Source organism: Lagenorhynchus albirostris, chromosome 13 (assembly GCF_949774975.1).
Source record: "Lagenorhynchus albirostris chromosome 13, mLagAlb1.1, whole genome shotgun sequence".
Taxonomy (NCBI): domain Eukaryota; kingdom Metazoa; phylum Chordata; class Mammalia; order Artiodactyla; family Delphinidae; genus Lagenorhynchus; species Lagenorhynchus albirostris.
In genome coordinates, this window is record NC_083107.1 from 58,313,182 (window position 1) to 58,329,759 (window position 16,578).

General features: G+C 36.8%; 1 protein-coding gene and 1 pseudogene across 2 annotated transcripts in view; one reads left to right on the plus strand and one right to left on the minus strand.

The window, feature by feature from the left end:
- Positions 1-16,578, plus strand: part of SOS1 (SOS Ras/Rac guanine nucleotide exchange factor 1) — a 157,337-nt gene that overhangs the window by 15,015 nt on the left and 125,744 nt on the right. The window lies entirely within an intron of this gene.
- On the minus strand, positions 5,296-5,823 carry LOC132531881 (ubiquitin-ribosomal protein eS31 fusion protein-like; annotated as a pseudogene).

Here is a 16,578-nt window from a genome sequence, read left to right on the forward strand (position 1 = left end):
TCTTTCCTTGTTGGAAGGTTTTGATTACTGAGTCAGGTTTTGATTACTGATTTCTTGTTATATGTCGAGATTTTAAATTTCTTCTTGAGTCAGTTTAGGTTAATTTGTGTGTTTCTAGGAATCTGTCCATTTATTCTATATTATCTAGTTTTTCAGTGTGTAATTGTTCATAGTATTTTCTTACAATCTGTTTTATTTCTGTGAGGGCAGTGGTAATAATGTCCCCACTTTCATTTCTGATTTTAGTTATTTTTGTCTTTTCTTTTTCTTAGATGGTCTATAAAAGGTTTGTCAATTTTGCTGGTTTTTTCCAAAGAAGCAGCTTTTGGTTTCATTGATTCTGTCTATTGTTTTTCTGTTCTCTGTTTCATTTATCTCTAATTTTTATTATTTCCTAGCTTTGAGTTTAATTTCTTTTCTAGTACCCTGACATTAAAAGTTAGGTTATTGATATCTTTTTTCTTTTTTAACGTAGACATTTATAGTCATAAATATCCATCCAAGTGCTGCTTTTGCTGTATCCTTTAAGTTTTGGTATGTTGTGTTTTCCCTAAGTATTTTCTAATTTCCCTTAGGATTTCTTCTTTGAACCTTTGGATGTTTAAGAATGTGTTGTTTAACTTCTACATATTTGTGAGTTTTCCAGTTTTCCCGCAGTTGATTTCTATCTTTATTCTTAGTCAGAAGAGGTTCTGTCTGATTTCAGTCTTTTTAAATTTATTGAGTCTTTGTTTTGTGGCCTAACATATGGCTTATCCTGGAGAATGTTCCATACGTACCTGAGAAGAATGTGTATTCTACTGTTACTGGGTAAAGTGTTCTCTATATGTCTGTTAGGATTATAGTGTTCAAGTCCTCTACTTCCTTATTGACCTTCTATCTAGATGTTCTGTTATTGAAATTGGTGTATTGAACTAATATTTCTCCCTTCAATTTGGTCAGTGTTTACTTCATATCTTTTGGGGGTCTGTTGTTTGTGCGTATATATTTCTTTATTTGTTTTAAAAAAATTTTTATTGAAGTATAGTTGATTTATAATGTGTTAGTTTCAGGTGTACAGCACAGTGGTTCAGTTGTGTGTGTGTGTGTGTGTGTGTGTATTCTTTTTCAGATTCTTTTCCCTTATAGGTTGTTACAAGATATTGACTGTAGTTCTGGGTGCTATACAGTAGGTACTTGTTGGTTATCTATTTTATATATAGTGGTGTGTATATGTTAACATATATGTTTACAGTTGTTTTATCTTCTTGATGAATTGACGCTTTTTTCAAAATAAAATGTCCTTCTTTGTCTCTTGTAACAGTTTTTGATCTAATGCCTATTTCATTAGATATTAGAATAACCACACTAATACTCTTTTTTTTCTGTTTTCATGGAATGTCTTTTTCCATCCTTTCACTTTGAAACTATTTATACTTTTGTGTATAAAGTGAGTCTCTATAGGCAGCATATAGTTGGATCATGTTTTTTAATCCATCCTGCCAATCTCTGGCTTTGATTGGAAAGTTTAACCCAATTAAATTTAAAGTTAATGGCTGATAAGGAAGGACCTCTGCCATCATTTTGCTTTTTTGTTGTGAAATTTTATACCTTTTTTGTGGCTCATTTTCCTCCATTACATACTGCCTTCTTGTTTTTTTTTCTAATTAGTTTATTGTAGTGAACCATTCTCATTTCCTTCTCATTTTCTTTAAATATTTAAATATTCTTGTTTTTTTTTCTAATTAGTTTATTGTAGTGAACCATTCTCATTTCCTTCTCATTTTCTTTAAATATTTTAAAAAATATTTATTTATTTGGCCACTCTGAGTCGTAGTTACGGCATGTGGGATCTTTAGTTGTGGCATGTTGGTTCTTAGTTATGGCATGGGGGATCTAGTTCCCTGACCAGAGATAGAACCTGGCAGAGTCTTAACTACTGGACCACCAGGGACATCGCTTGTGTGTATTTTTTAGATATTTTCTTTGTGGTGAATTACATTTAATGTCCTAAATTTATAACAGTTTAGTTTGCATTGATGTGAACTTAACTTCAGTAACATACAGCTCAGTCTTACCCCGTTATGTTGCTGTCGTCACAAATTACATCTTTATACATTGTGTATCCAGTATCATGGACTCATAGTTATTTTTTATGCATTTGTCTTTGAAATCCTATAGGAAATACAGCAAAGTTAGAAACCAAATATACAGTAATACTCGTTTTTATATTTGCCAGTGTATTTACCTTTACTAGAGACCTTTATTTCATATGACTTTGAGTTGCTGTTTAGTGGCCTTTCATTTCAGCTTGAAGGACTATCTTTAGCACTTCTTGTAGGGCAGGTCTGATGGTAGTGAACACCCTCAGCTTTTGTTTATCTGGCAACATCTTAATTTGTACCTCATTTTTTTTTTTTTTTTTTGCGGTACGTGGGCCTCTCACCGCCGTGGCCTCTCCCGTTGCGGAGCACAGGCTTCGGACGCGCAGGCTCAGCGGCCATGGCTCACGGGCCCAGCCCACCCCACAGCATGTGGGATCTTCCCAGACCGGGGCACAAATCCGTGTCCCCCGCATCAGCAGGCGGACTCTCAACCACTGCGCCACCAGGGAAGCCCTGTACCTCATTTTGAAGGACAGTTTTGCCAGATATAGAATTCTTGGTTGACATTTTTTTTCTTTCCACACTTAAATATGCCATCCTACTGTATTTGGGCCTCCACGGTTTCTGATAAGAAATAAGCTGCTGATCTTATTGAGGACCCCTCGTACGTGAAGAGTTGCTTCTCCTGCTGCTTTTAGGGTTTTGTCTTTGTTTTTGACAGTTGGATTATAATGTGCCTTGGTGTGTGTTTCTTGGAATTTATCCTACTTAGATTTTATTGAACTTTTTGAATTTGTAGATTAATGTATTTCATCAGATTTGGGGTGTTTTCAGCCATTATTTCCTCAAATGTTATTTCTGTCCCTTTCTCTCTTCTCCTTCTGGGACTCCCATAATGCATGTTCTGGTCTACTTGTTATCCCACAGGTCCCTTAGGTTTTGTTTACTATTTTTTAAAAAAGCATTTTGAGCATATTTAAGTCAGTTGTCTGAAAGTTTTTGCCTAGGTAGTCTGATGTCTGGGCTTCCTTAGCCAGTTTCTCTCAGTTAATTTTGTTCCTTTGAACATGCCATACTTTCCTGTTTTTTTGTATGCTATGTGATTTTTTTTCTGTTTTTAAAACTGGGCATTTGAATACTATAATATGGTAACTATTGAAATCAGATTCTTCCCTTTCGCCAGGGCTTGCTGTTTTATTGTTTGTTTTTATTTGGTTTTGTTTTTGATTGTTGAAGTTTATCAATATGTTTGTTTAATGACTTTCATAAGTGATTTTTTTTTTCAAACACAGTATTCCTTGGTGTGTATAATCACTGAAGTCTCTGTTACTTAGCCTGTGTTTCCATAGTATTTTGACAGAGATTTCTTTGAGCTCCAGGAGCTAAAAAAAATCAACCAACCAAACAACAACAGAAACCTCTCCCAGTCTGTACAGATTGGCTCTGTGCTGGTGCACTCTTGTAACACCTTGTGAATTGCCAGTGGGACATAGCACTAATAATTAGAGTAAAATTCAGATCTATACCCTGAGATTTGTCCATTGTGCTATGTAAGATAAAGTTTTCTGCTTTTCACAAGAAAATAATTTGTATTTGGTTTAAATTAGTTGTGTCCTAGTATTTGGTTTTTAAAATTCTTAGTTCTTGACTTAACAAGCAGAAGGTACTTTCAGAACCCTTGTTACTCTGTTCCACTGGAGAACCCAATTAAATTCAAGAAATATTTGAGGAGCTTCTGTATGCAAAATCTTGTGATTGGCTTCATAGGGTAGTAAAAGGATAACCAAGATTTTGCATCGAAGTATTTATAATATAGTGAATGATAAGATAGTTCCAAATATAGATATCATTTAAAGACCTAATATAGTATCTTCAAAAAAATAATGCAGCACAAATGTGTAAATCTTTTTAATCATTGGATAAATGGTTGAATTAACTATGTTCTAGATATATACACATACATAACATAACTTTGAGGAGCTAAGGCTAGGGTAAGAAGTACTCCTGAATAGATATAGGCTACTTCATTATTTCTTAAACATCTTCGTTTTTTAAAGTAGTAGTCTGTGAAATTCTATCAATTGTACTTTCATTTAAATTAACAAATATACTTTTTTATAAAATCACAAATACAGTTGACCCTTGAACAACACAGGTTTGAACTGTATGGGTACACTTATACATGGATATTTTTCAGTAGTAAATGCTACAGTACAACACTTGGTGGTTAGTTGAATCTGCAGATGCAGTGGAACCGTGGATATGGAAGGCCTGCTCTTAAGCTACATGTGGATTAAACCCCGAGTTGAATGGCCAACTGTATCTTTAGGAAAATTTAAGCTACATGTTGTTCACATTAGTTTATTTAGGGTGCCTTTCTCAATATCTGTAACTGAAATCACACCTGTTCATGAGAGATTGAGAGTCTTAGTGGGTGGAAAGGGAGACAGTGGGTTATTTAAGCACATTCAGTGTATTTTGGAGGGTGGCAAGGCTTTGGGCATTTAGGACAGCATTGGCAGGTGGATTCTTAACCACTGCACCACCAGGGAAGTCCCACTACAGTGTTCTTAATTGTGTTGCTACTTTACATTTTTACGCTTACATGTTTGCTATTGAACTCATCAACATTTAATAATCCATAGTAGCAAATTCTTGAAAATACAATTAATTTATAAACTCATCTTAGTCCTTGGTAATTTTTTCAAATGTTTTTCATATTTACATTTTTATATAGTTAATATACTTTTCAATGTTGAACATGACAAATATAAAAAGTATCCTATTTCATTTTTAAATTAAAAACTATAATGCTTTATAAAAGTTATTTTAACTTATAGAACACAATCACAAAATTCAAAGCTCAAAAGATTATACAGTGAAAATCTTCCATCTCACTCCTCTGCTCCACTGTTCTTGCATTCTACGCAGGGGCAACCAATTTACAAGTTTCTTGTGTAGAGATTTTTCCATGATAAGCTTGTGTATGTGTATATATGTGTGTGGTGTATGTGTGTGTGTGTTTTTGGTACACCTTTTTTTAGTACCTTTGTTTTTTCCCCCCTTTTCAGTATATTTTGGAGAGCATAGCAGTTAAGATTATCACCTTTATTCTTTTCTATGGCTACATACTATTATTTAGTTGTACTATAATTTAACTAGTCTCTTTTTTTTTTAATTAGGTCATTGTCTTTTATTAACTAGTGTACAATTACTTGTCTTCTGGTTTGTTTAAACAATAGGTAAGACAACATTTGCCACAATACTGTGTGTCAAAGTGGTTCACCATAAAAACTCCAGCACCACGTTCATCTGAAGGGCACTCCCGATGAAGGTGACTGATTTTGCCATTCTCCTCAACCTTATAGTATTTTAGGACAGCCAGCTTAACCTTCTTTCTCTAATGCTTGTTCTTCTTGAGAGTGGTGTAAGACTTCTTCCTTTTCTTAGCACCACCATGAAGTCTCAACATTAAGGTGAAGAGTGGACTCCTTTTGAATGTTGTAATCAAAGTACGTCCATCTTCCACTTGCTTGCCAGCAAAGATCAGTCTTTGCTGGTCAGGAGGAATTCCTTCCTTATCCTGGATCTTGGCCTTTACATTTTCTGTTGTATCTGAGGGTTCAACTTCAAGAGTGATGGTCATCCCTGGAAGGTCTTCATGAAAATCTGCACCTTGGCGGCAGTTCTGCCACAGATGGCAGATCCAAAAGCTAACTAGTCCCTTATTGAGAAACATTGAGGTCACTTTCTTTTTGTATTATAAACACTTGTAGCAAAAACTATATATATGTCCTATCACATATGAGTGAAATGTATCTTCATGTCTCTTGCCCATTTTCTAATTGTTTGCTCTTTTACTGTTGAGTTTTGAGAGGTCTTTATATATTTTGGATACTAATACTTTGTTGGGCCTGTGGCTTGGAAATGTTTTGTCCCACTACTTACCTTGTCTTTTTATCCACTTTCCAGGGGCTTTCTCAGAGCAAAAGATTTAAATTTTGGTGAAGTCCAATTTATCAGTATTTTACTTGTTAAAAAATATTTATTTATTTATTTATTTTGACTGCGCTGGGTCTTAGTTGTGGCACACGGGATCTTTGTTGCAGCATGCAGGACCATTTTAGTTGCAGCATGTGAGCTCCTTAGTTGTGGCATACGGACTCTTAGCTGCAGCATGCACGCGGGATCTAGTTCCCCAACCAGGGGTCAAACCCGGGCCGCCTGCATTGATGAGCGTGGAATCTTACCCACTAGACCACGAGGGAAGTCCCTATCAGTATTTTTCTTTTATGGGTTGGTGTCAAGTCTTAAGTACTCTTTGAATATCCATGGATCCTGAAATTTTTTTCGTGTATTTTTTCCTAAAAGCTTTATAGTATTACATTTCACATTTAAGTCCATGATACATTTTGTGTTATTTTTGCATAAGGTATGAGACTTAAGTTGAAGTGCATTTTTTTGCCTATGGATGTCCATTTGCTCCAGCACCATTTGTTGGAAAGGCAGTCCCTCCTTCATTGAATTGCTTTTGTACTTTTGTCAAAAATTGGGCATATTTTTATGCGTCTATTTCTAGATTCTCTCTTCTGTTCCATGTGTTTCTCTCTATCTGCCAATGCTACACAGTATTTTATTACTATAGCTGTAAAATAGGTCTTGAAATTGGGTAGGATGGTTCCTTTCATTTTATTCTTTTCCCAAATTAGAATTTTAGTAATTCTAGTTACTTTCCCTTTTCATATAAATTTTCGAATAATCTTGTCAATATGTACACAAAATCTTTCTTGGGATATTGGTAGGAGTTGTGTTAAACCCATGTATTAATATGAGGGAGTGGGAGAATTGACATCCTTACTATGTTGCGTCTCCCATTCCATGAACATTGAATGTCTCTTCATTTATATTTAGATTGGTTTCCTTCATCAATATTTTGCCATTTTTAGCATACAAATCTTGTGCTTGTTTTGTTAGATTTGTACTTAATATTTTGGGTTTGTGAGGGTTTTTTTATTATAATATTTTATTTTGTATGTCCATGTGTTCATTGCAAATAGAGTTGATATTTTTACATGTTTATCTTGTATCTTATGACCTTACTGAATTCACTTGTTTGTTCTAGGTTTTTATTTTTTTGCTTTTGTAGATTCTTTGCAGTTTCTACCCAATCATGTAGCTGACAAATAGGGATGGTTTTATTTTTTCCTTTCAAATTTGTGTTTTTTATATCCTTTTCTTGTTTTATTGCACTGGCAAGAACTTTCAGCACTATGTTCAATGAGTATGTTGAGAGTGGACATTATGCCTTTTTCCCCAGTTTTAAGGGGAAAGTATTCAGTCTTTCACTCTTAAGTGTGTGTTAAGTATACGTTTCTGTAGATGCTCTTTATCAAGTTGAAGAAATTCCCTCTTATTCCTCTTTCTCTGAGAGGTTTTTTTTCCTGCATGAATGGGTACTGAGTTTTGTCAAATACTCTTTTTTTATTTACCTCAATTGAGATGAATTATGTGGTTTTTTTCTTTAGCTTTCTAATGTGGTGGATTACATTGATTGGTTTTAGAATATTGGTCTAGACCTGCATCCCTGGAATAAACTCTGCTTGGTCATAGTGTATGATTCTTTTTGTATATTGCCAAATTTGATTTGCTAATATTTTGTTAAGGATCTGTAATTATGAAGGATGTTGGTCTGTAGTTTTCCTTTTTTGTTCTGTGTTTATCTGTTTTTTGTGTTTTTTTTAAATCAGGGTAATACTAGCTTAATAAAATGAATTTGAAAGTATTCCCTTCAATTCTGTTTTCTAGAAGAGATGGTGGAAAATTGGTGTTAATTCTTTAAAAGTTTGCTATAATTTTCAGTGAAACCATCTGAACCTGGAGAGGTTTTTGGATGTTTTGAAATTACCAATTCATTTTATTTATTTAATAGGTATAGGACTCTCCAAATTATTATTACTATTTTTGCGGTACACGGGGCTCTCACTGTTGTGGCCTCTCCCGTTGCGGAGCACAGGCTCCGGACGCACAGGCTCAGCAGCCATGGCTCACGGGCCTAGCCACTCCGTGGCATGTGGGATCTTCCCGGACCAGGGCACGAACCCATGTCCCCTGCATCGGCAGGCGGACTCTCAACCACTGCGCCACCAGGGAAGCCCTATCCAAATTATTTACTTCATATTGGGTAAGTTGTGGTAGTTTTTTGTTTTGTTTCGTTTTGTGAGAAATTGGTTCATTTCTTCTAAATCATCATTATATGTTGGTGACGAGTTGTTAGGATTAGAAAGGCTCCCCTAGACACCCGAACAGTATAAGGATGAAACATTCTTCATGGCTTTATGATGAAAATTATAATCTTTTAGCTATTATAGCTCTCTGAAGAAAATATTCAATCAAAAGATTAAATCATACAAAGCATTTAACATTTTTAAACAGTTGCCTAATAACAAACTTTTAAAAGAGATTATTCATAGCACTAAATTATGTTTGTCAAATATTTGAGTAGTGTTTCCTACTGTCCTTTTGTAGTTGCAGGGTGTGTAGAGATGTTCATGTTTCATTCCTGACTTATTCCTTATGTTGGTAATTTGTGTCTTCACTTTTTTTCCTTTGTCAGTCTTGCTAGATGTTTGTTGATTTTTTTTTAATTAATTTTTATTGGAGTAGAGTTGCTTTACAATGTTGTGTTAGCTTCTGCTGTATAGCAAACTGAATCAGTTATACGTATACATATATCCACTCTTTTTTAGATTTCCTTCCCATTTAGGTCACCACAGATCATTGAGTGGAGTTCCCTGTGCTATGCGGTAGGTTCTCATTAGTTATCTATTTTATACATAGTAGTGTATATATGTCAGTCCCAATCTCCCAGTTCATCCCACCTCCCCCTTTCCCCCATGGTAACCGTTTGTTCTCTACATCTGTGACTCTATTTCTGCTTTGTAGATAAGTTCATCTGTACCACTTTTCTAGATTCCACATATAAGCAATTTTATACAATATTTGTTTTTCTCTTTCTGACTTACTTCACTTTGTATGACAATTTCTACGTCCATCCACATCTCTGCAAATGGCACTATTTTGTTCCTTTTTATGGCTGAGTAATATTCCATGGTATATATGAACCACATCTTCTTTATCCATTCTTCTATCAGTGGTCATTTAGGTTGCTTCTATGTTCTGGCTGTTATAACTAGTGCTGCAGTGAACATTGGGGTGCATGCATCCTTTTGGTTGGTTGTCAGTTTTTGATCTCTTAAAAGAACCAACCAGGGCTTCCCTGGTGGCGCAGTGGTTGTGAATCCGCCTGCCGATGCAGGGGACGTGGGTTCGTGCCCCGGTCCGGGAAGATCCCACATGCCGCGGAGCGGCTGGGCCTGTGAGCCATGGCTGCTGAGCCTGTGCGTCCGGAGCCTGTGCTCCGCAGAGGGGGAGGCCACAACAGTGAGAGGCCCGCGTACAGCAAAAAAAAAAAAAAAAAAAAAAGAACCAACCGTTTCACTGATTTTTCTCTGTTTTTCTGTTTTCAGTTTTATTGATTTCTACTGTATCTTTATTATTTCCTTCCTTTCTCTTGCTTTGCTTCTAGTTTGCTCTTCTTTTTTTGAGATTCTTGAGGTGGAAACTTAGGTTATTGACTTGTGGCTTTTCCTTTTGATTTGAGGCTTTTCCTTTTTTTGAATTTCTTTCTCAGCACTGTTTTACCTATGTCTCACAAATTTTGCTATGCTGTATTTTCATTTTCCTTTAGTTCTGTTATATGTATTTTTAAATTTCCCCTGATAATTCCTCTTTGATCCATAGATTGTTTATATAAAGTGTGTTGTTTAGAGAGCTGAGTGGCAGCCGTGGATACTCTGGGCGCCTGCTGTGCGTGTGTGTGGCCACCTGGTGTACACAGGCTCTGGCAGCAGCCACGGGCTGGCCAGACTGAGGCAATTTTCTGGATGACAAACAATGGCTCAGCACGGTGTCTCAGTACAACCAGGAGGCTGGACAGTGGATCCAATTCTGAGACGCCTGTTGTCAGGCCTGAGCTCCTGTGGTGGGAGTGCCAAGTCCAAACCACTGGACTAACAGAGAACCTCAGACTCCAGGGAATATTAATCGGTGTGAGCTCTCCTGGAGGTCCTCATCTTGGCACCAAGACCTGGCTCCACCCAACTGCCTGCCACCTCCAGTGCTGGATGCCTCAGACCAAACAACTAGCAAGACAGGAGCACAGCCCCACCCATCAAGAAAAATGAGATGACAAAAAAATATGGTACAGACAAAGGAACAAGGTAAAAACTTACAAGACCAAATAAATGAAGAGAAAATAAGCAACCTATCTGAAAAAGAATTCAGAGTAATGATGATAGTAAAGGTGATCTTAAATCTAGGAAATAGAATGGAGGCCTGGATCAAGAAAATACAAGAAATGTTTAACAAGGACGTAGAAGAACTGAAGAACAAACAAACAGTGATGAACAGCACAGTAATTGAAATGAAAAATACACTAGAAGGACTCAGTAGAACAATTGAAGCAGAAAAATAAGTGAGCTGGAAGATAGAATGGTGGAAATAACTGCTGAGGGGCAGAATAAAGAAAAAAGAATGAAAAGAAATGAGCACAGTCTCAGAGACCTCTGGGACAACATTAAATGCACCAACATTCAAATTATAGGAGTCCCAGAAGAAGAAGAGAAAGAGAAAGAGTCTGAGAAAATATTTGAAGAGGTTATAGTCGAAAACTTCCCTAACATGGAAAAGGAAATAGTCAGCCAAGTCCAGGAAGCACAGCATTCCATACAGGATAAACCCAAGGAGAAACATGCCGAGACACATATTAATCAAACTAACAAAAGTTAAATTCAAAGAAAAAATATTAAAAGCAGCAAGGTGAAAAGCAACAAATAACATAAAAGGGAATGCCCATAAGGTTGTCAGCTGATTTTTCAGCAGAAACAATGCAGGCCAGAAGGGAGTGGCAGGATATATTAAAAGTAATGAAAGGGAAAAACTTAAAACCAAGATTAGTCTACTCAGTAAGGATCTCACTCAGGTTCGACGGAGAAATCAAAAGCTTTACAGGCAAGCAAAAGCTAAGAGAATTCAGCACCTCCAAACCAGCTTTACAACAAATGATAACAGAACTTCTCTAGGAGGGAATCACAAGAGAAGAAAAAGACCCACACACAAAAAAATCCAAAACAATTAAGAAAATGGTAATAGGAACATACATATCAATAATTACCTTGAATGTAAATGGATTAAATGTTTCAACCAAAAGACACAGGCTGGCTGAATGGATACAAAAATAAGACCTGTATATGCACTGTCTACAATAGACCCACTTCAGACCTAGGGACACATACAGACTGAAAGTGAGGGGATGGAAAAAGATATTTCATGCAAATGGAAATCAGAAGAAAGCTGGAGTAGCAATACTCATATCAGTTAAAATAGACTTTAAAATAAAGACTGTTAAGCTGTGACAAAGTGAGAGAGTGGCATGGACATATATACACTACCAAATGTAAAATAGATAGCTAGTGGGAAGCAGCTGCATAGCACAGGGAGATGAGCTCGGTGCTTTTTGACCACCTAGAGGTGTGGGATAGGGAGGGTGGGAGGGAGGGAGACGCAAGAGGGAAGAGATATGGGAACATATGTAAATGTATAACTGATTCACTTTGTTATAAAGCAGAAACTAACACACCATTGAAAAGCAATTATACTCCAATAAAGATGTTTAAAAAAATAAAATAATAAAATAAGATAATGACTGTTACAAGAGACAAGGAAGGACACTACATAATGATCAAGGGATCAATCGAAGCAGAAGGTATATAACAACTCTAAATATTTATGCACCCAACATAGGAGCACCTCAATACATAAGGCGAATGTTAACCTAAAAGGGGAAATTGACAGTAACACAATAATAGTGGGGGTTTTTAACAGCCCACTTACACCAATGGACAGATCATCCAGACAGAAAATAAATAAGGAAACACAAGCTTTAAATGGCACAATAGACCGGATAGACTTAGTTGATGCTTAAAGAACATACCACCCGAAAGTGGCAGAATACACTTTCTTCTCAACTGCACACCAGACATTCTCCAGGATAGATCACACCTTGGGTCACAAATCAAGCCTCGGTAAATTTAAGAAAATTGAAATCATATCAAGCATCTTTCTGACCACAATGCTATGAGATTAGAAATCAGTTACAGGAAACAAAACTATAAAAAACACAAACACATGGAGGCTAAACAATACACTACTAAGTAACCAAGAGGTCACTGAAGAAATCAAAAAGGAAGTCAAAAAATACATAGAAACAAACCACAACAAAAACACGACAGCCCAACACCTATGAGACACAGCAAAAGCAGCTCTAAAAGGGCAGTTTATAGCAATTCAATCTCACCTCAAGAAACAAGAAAAATCTCAAACAATCTAACCTTACACCTAAAGCAAGTAGTGAAAGAAGAAGAAGAGGAGGAGGAGGAGGAAGAAAAAGAAGAAAAACTCTAACGTTAGTAGAAGGAAAGAAAGATTAGAGCAGAAATAAACGAAATAGAAATGAGGAAGACAGCAACAAAGATCAATAAAACTAAAAGCTGGTTCTCTGAGAAGATAAACAAAACTGATAAGCCTTTAGCCAGACTGATCAAGGAAAAAAGGGAGAGGTTTCAAATCAATAAAATTAGAAATGAAAAAGGTAAAATTTCAACTGACACTGAAGAAATACAAAGGATCATAAGAGACTACTATAAGCAACTATATGCCAATAAAACGGACAACCTGGAAGAAATGGACACATTCTTAGAAAGGTACAACCTTCCAAGACTGAACCAGGAAGAAATGGAAAATATAAACAGACCAATCACAAGTAATGAAATTGAAACAGTAATTAAAAACCTTCCAGCAGGGGCTTCCCTCATGGCACAGTGGTTAAGAATCCACCTGTCAATGCAGGGGACATGGGTTCCATCTCTGGTATGGGAAGGTCCCACATGCTGTGGAGCAACTAAGCCTGGGTAGCACAACTACTGAGCCTGCACTCTAGAGCCCAAGAGCCACAACTACTGAAGCCTGTGTTCCTAGAGCCTGTGCTCTGCAACAAGAGAAGCTACCACAATGAGAAGCCCACGCACCACAACAAAGAGTAGCCCCTGCTTGCCACAACTAGAGAAAGCCTGCACGCAGCAATGAAGACCCAACGCAGCCAAAAATAAATAAGTAAATTAAAACAAAAACTCTTCCAACAAAGAGAAGTTCAGGACCAGATGGCTTCACAGGCAAATATTATTAAACATTTAGAGAAGAGCTGACACCTATCTTACTCAAGCTCTTCCAAAAAATTGCAGAGGGAGGAACACTCCCAAACTCTTTCTGCAAACCACTATCACCCTGATACCAAAACCAGACAAAGATATCACAAATAAAGAAAATTACAGGCCAGTATCACTGATGAACATAGACGTAAAAATCCTCAACAATATGCTAGGAAACAGAATCCAACAACATATTAAAAGGATCATACACCATGATCAAGTGGGATTTATCCCAGGGATGCAAGGATTCTTCAATATATGCAAATCAATGTGATACACCATATTAAGAAATTAAAGAATAAAACCATATGATCATCTCAATAGATGCAGAGAAAGCTTTTGACAAAATTCAACACCCATAAGTGTGCATAGAGGGAACCTACCTCAACATAATAAAGGCCATATATGACAAACTCACAGCCAACGTCATTCTCAGTGGTGAAAAACTGAAACCATTTCCACTAAGATCAGGAACAAGACAAGGTTGCCCACTCTTGCCACTCTTATTCAACATAGTTTTGGAAGTCCTAGCCATGGCAATCAGAGAAGGAAAAGAAATAAAAGGAATCCAAATTGGAAAAGAAGAAGTAAAACTCTCACTGTTTGCAGATGACATGATACTATGCATAGAAACTCCTAAAGATGCCACCAGAAAACTACTAGAGCTAATCAATGAATTTGGTGAAGTTGCAGGATACAAAATTAGTGCACAGAAATCTCTTGTATTCCTATACACTAATGATGAGGGACTTCCCTGGTGGTCCAGTGGCTAAGACTCCGCACTCTCAAGGCAAGGGGCACTGGTTCAATCCCTGGTCAGGGAACTAGGTCCCACATGCTGCAACTAAGAGTTCGCACGCTGCCACTAACGATCCCGCGTGCTGCAACAAAGATCCCGCATGAAACAACTAGGATGCGATGCAGCCAAATCAATCAATATTTTAAAATTAAATAAATAAAAGATAAAGTTTGCCTATACACTAACAACAAAAGTTCAGAAGGAGAAATTAAGGAAACAATCCCATTTACTATTTCAACAAAAAGGATAAAATACCTAGCAATAAACCTAGCTAAGGAGACAGAAGACCTGTATGCAGAAAACTATAAGACACTGATGAAAGAAATCAAAGATGACACAAACAGATGGAGAGATACACCATGTTCTTGGATTGGAAGCACCAATATTGTGAAAATGACTGTACTTCCCAAAGCAATCTACAGAGTCACTGCAATCCCTATCAAACTACCAATGGTATTTTTCACAGAACTTGAACAGAAAATTTTACAATTTTTATGGAAACACAAAAGACCCTGAATAGCCAAAGCAATGTTGAGAAAGAAAAATGGAGCTGGAAGAGTCAGGCTTCCCAACTTCAGACTACACTACAAAGCTACAGTAATCAAGACAGTATGGTACTGGCACAAAAACAGAATATAGATCAATGGTACAGGATAGAAAGCCCAACGATAAACCCACGCACTTATGGTCACCTAATCTATGACAAAGGAGGCAAGAATATATAATGGAGAAAAGACAGTCTCTTCTATAAGTGGTGCTGGGAAAACTGGACAACTACATGTAAAAGAATGAAATTAGAACACTCCCTAACACCATACACAAAAATAAACTCAAAATGGATTAAAGACCTAAATGTAAGACTGGACACTACAAAAGCTTTAGAGGAAAACATAGGAAAAACACTCTTTGTTATAAATCACAGCAAGATCTTTCTTGAACCACCTCCTGGAGTAATTAAACTAAAAACAAACAAATGGGACCTAATTAAAGTTAAAAGCTTCTGCATAGCAAAGGAAACCATAAACAAGATGAAAAGACAACCCTCAGAATGGCAGAAAATATTTGCAAATGAAACAATTGACAAGGGCTTAATCTCCAAAATATACAAAACAGCTTATGCAACTCAATATCAAAACAACAAACAACCCAATCCAAAAATGCGTGGAAGACCTAAATAAACATTTCTCCAAAGAAGACATACGGATGGCCAAGAGGCACATGAAAAGATGCTCACATCACTAATTATTCGAGAAATGCAAATCAAAACTACAATGAGGTATCACCTCATACTAGTCAGAATGGCCATCATCAAAAATCTACAAAGGATAAGTGTTGGAGAGGGTTTAGAGAAAAGGAACCCTCTTGCACTGTTGGTGGGAATGTAAATTGATACAGCCACTATGGAGAATGGTATGGAGGTTCCTTAAAAAACTAAAATAGAACTACCATATGACCCAACAATCCCACTCCTGGGTGTATACCCTGAGAAAACCATAGTGCAAAAAGACACATGGATCCCAGCGTTTATTGTAGCACTATTTACAGTAGCCAGGACATGGAAGCAACTTAAATGTCCATCAACAGAGGAATGGATAAAGAAGGTGTGGTACACATATACAATGGAATGTACTCAGCCATAAAAAGGAATGAAGTTGGGTCATTTGTAGAGATGTGGATGGACCTAGAGTCTGTCATACAGAGTGAAGTTAGTCAACAAGAGAAAAACTAATATCATATATTAACGCATATATGTGGAATCTAGAATAATGGTACAGGTGAACCTATTTGCAGGGCAGGAATAGAGAGGCAGATGTAGAGAACGGACATGTGGACACCAGGGGAAGGGGAGGGTGGGATGAACTGGGAGATTAGGATTGACATATATACACTACCTTGTGTAAAATAGTGGGAACCTGCTGTATACCACAGGGACTTCACCTCGGTGCTCTGTGATGACCTAGATGGGTGGGTTGAGGGAGGTGCGTGGGAGAGAGGTCCAAGAGGGTGGGGATATATGTATACCTATAACTGATTAACTTTGTTGTACAGCAGAAACTAACACAACATTGTAAAGCAAGTATACTGAAATGAAATGAAATGTGTTGTTTAGTTTCCAAGTGTTTCGAGATTTTCCTGTTAACATTCTGTTATTGATTTCTAGTTTGTTTCTATTGTGGTCAGAGAACATATTCTTTCTGATTTCAGTTCTTTTGTTCAGATTTGTTTTGTAGTCCAAAATATATTCTATCTTACTTTGTGTTGCTTGGGCACTTGATAAGAATGTGGTTTCCTCTGTTGTTGTATGGAGTGTTTTATGAATGTTGAATAATTCTTGTTGGCTGATGGTGTTGTTGAGTTCTTTCAAATTCTT